Below are 5,778 nucleotides of genomic sequence, written 5' to 3' on the forward strand. Positions count from 1 at the left end.
TTTGCTAAGCTTGTTCTAAGTAGGTGCTTTAGACCACTGAGCCATCTCACCAGCCCCTATTTTTAAATTTTTTAATCTTTTGTTTTATTTGAGATGCTATTGCTAAATCACCCAGGCTGGACTTGAACTTGGGATCCTCTTCTCAGCCTCCTCAGTACTGGGATTGCAGGTATGCATTTCCATGCCTCGTTTGAGGCATCCTTGTTCTTGTTGTTGTTGTTATTGTTTTCCCAGCTTTATTAAAATTTAAGCCAAGGCCCTGTATTGTGATGTGCTCCTGTAACCCCAGCACTGAAGAGGCTAAGGTGGGATGACTATGAGCTCAAGCTCAGCCTGGACTACATAGCTAGACCCTCTCTCAGAAAAAATAGCAAACATGGGGCTGGTGAGATGGCTCGGTGGTCTAATGCACCTACTTAGAACAAGTTAAGCTCAGCAAAGCACAGGGACCGCGGTTCAATCCCCCAGCACCACATGCCAGCCAGCCCGCCCCCTGGTGGGCTGAGCTGGCCACACACCCACTAAATAAATAAATAAATAAATAAATGTTTAAAAAAAAAACAAACCAGCAAACATAGCAGAACACACCTGCAGGCCTAGGTGCTGCTAGAGAGGGAGAGGTGGGAAAATCACCTGAGTCTAGGTGTTTGAGGGCAGCTGGCAAACAGTGAGATTTCCATCTCAGGAAGAAAGAGAGGGTGAGGAAGAGGGAGAAAGAGAGGGAGAGGGGAGGGGAGGAGAGAAGGAAGGGGGAGGCCCGCCTGTAGTCCCAGCGCTGGGGAGGCTGAAAACAGGAGGCTCACTACAAGTCGGAGCTGCGTAGTGAGACCCTGTACCAAATACATTAGAAAGAAAGAAAAAGAAAGAACAAAAAGAGAAGAAAAGAAAAAGGCTACGTATGTAGCTCAGTGTGAAGGCTCAGGGGACCATCCCAGTAGCACAAGACCTCACTCAAGGGGGCAGTGGGCCCCGAAGCCCCAGCACTTGAGCACTTGTGCCCGTGCATGTGCTTCCAGCTTTATTGTTCAATTCAATCAGTGGCTGCGTTATTTGAGTATCAATTCCACATTCTCTATTACTTTGAATATGTCTTTCTCTCAGCAGTTTCATTTAAATAGGATTTACATGCCCTACATTACCCTCATTGGAAGTGTACCATTCAGAGATTGTTAGTAAATTTATAAAGCTGCAGGCCCATTCCATAGCATGTTAGATTATCTTCCGTTACCTGCAGAGAAACCTCACTGTCATCTCGATGTAGGCAGTTACAGATTTATTTTCTGTCTCTATCCCATGCCCTACCCGAATATTGCACAGGAGGGAAATCAGACGATGTAGTCATTTACATATATGCTTGTTTAATTAATTAACTAATTTGTTTTTTGAGATAGGGTCTTTATGTAATTCAGGCTGCCCTCAAATTTGGTGGGGTTTTTTGTTTTTGCTGGCTCAGCCCACCCTGAGGGTGGGGCTGGCGCCTTATGTGGTGCTGGGAATTGAACTTCGGTCCTCTGAGCCTACCTAAGCTTGCCTAAGCAGGTGCTTTAGACCACTGAGCTATCTCACCAGCCCTGACCTCAAACTTGGGACCCTCCTGCCTCGGCCTCCCAAGTGCCCTGGTGACAGGTGTGGACCTCACCTGGCTTCATCTTGCTTTTTACAGAAGCTTATTAAAGACTCACCATGTTAGGCACAGGTAAATTTGACGCAAAGAAGACGATGGTCCCAGAAGCCAGAAAGAAAAGAAAAACAGGGATTAGGAAGCAGGAAACTTGAGACTGGGGAGATGGCTCAGTGGAATAAGTGCTTCCCTGGCAAGTGCAAGGGCCTGAGTTCAATCCCCGGTTCTGCCAAAAAAAAAAAAAAAAAAAAAAAAAAGGAAGCAGGAAACTGGAACAGGCAGGTTACACAAACGGAGGCCACCATCAGTCTCGCAATGGGGAATAGCAGGAAAAGCCTGATGTGGCTAAGTGGCTTAGGCCTACAATCCTAGCACTTTTTTTTTTTTTTGCGAAACCGGGGATTGAACTCAGATCCTTGAGTTTGCCAGTCAAGCACTTATCCTACTGAGCCATCTCCCCGGCCCCCATATCCTAGCACTCTTGGAGGCTGAGGCAGGAGCATTGCAAATTTAAGTCTAGCCTGAGCAAATAAGTGAAACACTGTCTCAAAATAAAGTAGGCTGCCGGACATGGTGACACACGCCTGTGATCCCAGTACTCGCGAGGCTGAGGCAGGAGGGTCGCCAAGAGTTTGAGGCTGGCCTGAACTGCATAGTGAATGGGAGCCAGTGCTCCACAGGGAAAGCAGCAGAGTCACAGGAGGGTAGAGCTCACACAGCTCGCTGCGTGGAACAGCCAAAATTTATTTTTTTTAATTTTTTTATTTTTTAAAATTTTATTTATTTATTTATTTGTGTGTGTGGCCAGCCCAGCCCACCAGGGGTCGGGGCTGGCTGGCATGTGGTGCTGGGGGATTGAACCACGGTCCCTGTGCTTTGCTTGGCTTAGCTTGTTCTAACTAGGTGCTTTAGACCACTGAGCCATCTCACCAGCCCCGGAACAGCCAAAATTTAAACTCTAATGCCAAGCCACTCTCTGAGTGCCAACCACAACTTCTGGTAACTTTATTACCAGGCTACTAGCATCAGGGCTTACAAACCACAGATCCCAATCAAAATCATACCAGGTGACAACAAACAAAATGCTGGCTGAGCATGGTGGCCTGTAACTGTAATCCCAGCATTTGGGAGGCTGAGGCAGGAGGATTTCTGTGAGTTTGAGGACAGTCTGGTCTACATATGGAGACCCAGTCTCAGAACATCACCACCACCAAGGTTACCCGCAGGGAATGGGGGGACTGCTCAGGGCTGCAGCTCCAGTGACAGAGCGATTTGCCCTTCCAGGCTGGGTCAGGAGGTGGCCAAAATGAGCAGGGATGTTCACTTTGTGGTCCTCTCTTCTGCAGCTAGGGCCTGATCTGGTCAGCTCTGAGCTCAGCTTTACTGCGTGGAGATGGGGTGAATTTGATGCCCTGCACTAAAATAAAACCCAAATCAAAACACAGGAATGTTGGGGAGCCGGCAAGGTAGCTCAGCGGACTAAAGCGCCTGCTTAGGTTCGAACCCCGCACCACATGCAGCACCAGCCTGCCCCCGGGGTGGGCTGAGCCAGCCAGAGTCTGGGCATAGTGGTGCACACCTGTAATCCCAGCGCTGGGGAGGCTGAAAGCAGGAGGATCACCACGAGTCCAAGCTGTGTAGTGAGACCCTGTAACAATAAATTACGCTAAACAACAACAACAACAAAAATAAAACACGAGAATGTGTTCTTGGGGCAGAGGTGGGCTTGGTGGCCCAAGCCTAGAACCAGAGCTCTCAGAGATGAACCCAGTGTGGGCAACTGAGCTGTCTAGCCCGACTCTGTCTGCAAAATAAAATAAAAAATAAAAATCAGCTGGAAATAAAGCTCAGTGCAAAGGCCCTGGTTTCAGTCTCCAAAGCTGCAAAGCAAAACGAAAAAACAGAATTTGGATCCGGTGGTCCACATCCATAGTCTCAGCTATGCAGGAGGCTGAAACAGGAGCTTGCTTAAGCCTTAGAATTCCAGAATTCCAAAGGGGCTGGGGAGATGGCTCAGTAGAATAAATGCTTTTGACTGGCAAACACAAGGATCTGAGTTCAATCCCTGGTTCTGTGGCCTTTTTCAGCTCTATTATAATCTTATGGGGTCAGCACCATATATATGTGGTGTTCTGTTTTGGTGCCGGGGATTTAACTCAGGACCCTACATTTGCCAGGCAGGCTATGTGGTGTACTGTTGATCCAGGGTTTGTTGGCGCACGTGTGTGATCCCAACGCTCAGGAAGGCCGAGACAGGAAGATTCCAACTTCAAGCCCAGCCTGGAGAATTGAGAATTTTAAGAAGACTGTTTCAGACTAAGGTATAAAAGGTTTCCCGTGGGCCAGCGAAATAGCTCACCAGTCTCAAGTTCGTTCTTAGGCGGGTTTAGGCAAACCTAGGGACAGCAGTGCGATCCCTGCCCCCAGGGTGGGGGTGGGCTGAGCTGGTCACACACACACACACACACACACACACACACACACACACACACACACAATCTTCAGGGGAAAAAAAAAGTTTGTTAGGCATAGTGGTGCATGACTGTAACCCCAGCACTTGGGAGGCTGAGGCAAGAATTTGAGGGCAGCCTGGGCTACAAAGTAGGATCAAGGCCAGTCTGAATTGCACAGTGAAACCATGTCTGAAAATGACCAAAAAAAAAAAAAAAGATATAAAGGGCTGGGATGCAAAAACATCAAACAAACTGGGCATGGTGACACTGGTCCTAAATCCCAGTGCAGGCAAGTTCCACTGCAGGATTTTTTTTTAAAAAATGTATTGGGGGGGCAGGGAGATGGCTCAGTGGAATAAGCGCTTCCCCGGCAAGCGCAAGGGCCTGAGTTCAGTCCCTCATTCTCCAAAAAAAAAAAAAAAAAAAAAAAGTACTTGGCACATGAGTCTCACTACACGGCTTGGGCTTGTAGCGATCCTCTGTTTTCACCTGTTCTTGGTGGCTGGCTCAGCGCGCCCCAGGGCAGTTTTTACACAGCTTGGGTCTTTGGCCAACACGCTGTCACATTGAAGCACCTGTATAACAACACGTTTTTTAGTAGCATCGGGAGATGAATCCAGGGCTTCCCGCTTCCCGAGCTGGAGTGTCAGGCCCATAGTAACAGTGCGCTGTGATGACCGGCTGAAATTCCAAAGGCAGGGACGGTAAAGCTTCTAGAGCTTTCGGTGGTACAGCCCACTGCAGCCCTGAACGTGTAGGTTCACTGCCACTAATGTAGGCGGTCAGACAGAAGCGGCCGAGCAGGGGTGGCGGTGCAGAGCCAGGGCGGGGGTCACACGCGTTCACGGCCAGACCGGGCTGCCCGGTGAGACGAACGAACCAACGAACGAACGGCCCAAACCAAAAATGAAATAAGTAACTACGGAGTCATCATCAAATACTTCATAAATACCTTATATATTTATAAAAGACTCGCTTGGATGTTTAGGCTTGCCCACATTATATGTATTTCCAGGGTTTTTGGTGGTGCTGGGGATTGAATCTTCTACTAGGCAAGTGCTCTTTTTTTTTTTGGAGAAAGAGTTTTGCTATGTAGTTCAGGCTGGCTTTGAACTCACTTTGTAACTCAGGCTGGTCTCAAACTCATGATCCTCCTGCCTCAGCCTCCTTTTTAAAAATTTTTATGTATTTGGTCCAGGGTCTTGCTATGCAGCTGGGACTCATAGTGATCCTCCTGTTTTCAGCCTCCCCAGCGCTGAGATTGCAGGAATGTACCACTGTAATGTACCACTGTCAGTGGCCGGCTCAGCACGCCCAAGGGTGGGACCAGCATGGCACGTGGTGTCTGCGATTGAACCCCGGTCCCTGTGCTTGCCAAGCAAGCGCTTAGACCCCTGAGCTATTTCACTGGTTCCATGCCTCAGCATTCTTTTGTTATTATTATTATTATTATTATTATTATTATTAATTTATTTATGTGTGCGTGGCCAGCTCAGCCCACCAGGGGGCGGGGCTGGCTGGCATGTGGTGCTGGGGGATTGAACCGCGGTCCCTGTGCTTTGCTGAGCTTGTTCTAAGTAGGTGCTTTTTTTTTTTTTTTAATTTTATTTATTTATGTGTGTGTGTGTGGCCAGCTCAGCCCACTAGGGGGCGGGGCTGGCTGGCATGTGGTGCTGGGGGATTGAACCGCGGTCCCTGTGCTTT

Source organism: Octodon degus, unplaced genomic scaffold (assembly GCF_000260255.1).
Source record: "Octodon degus isolate 3935 unplaced genomic scaffold, OctDeg1.0 scaffold00123, whole genome shotgun sequence".
Classification (NCBI taxonomy): domain Eukaryota; kingdom Metazoa; phylum Chordata; class Mammalia; order Rodentia; family Octodontidae; genus Octodon; species Octodon degus.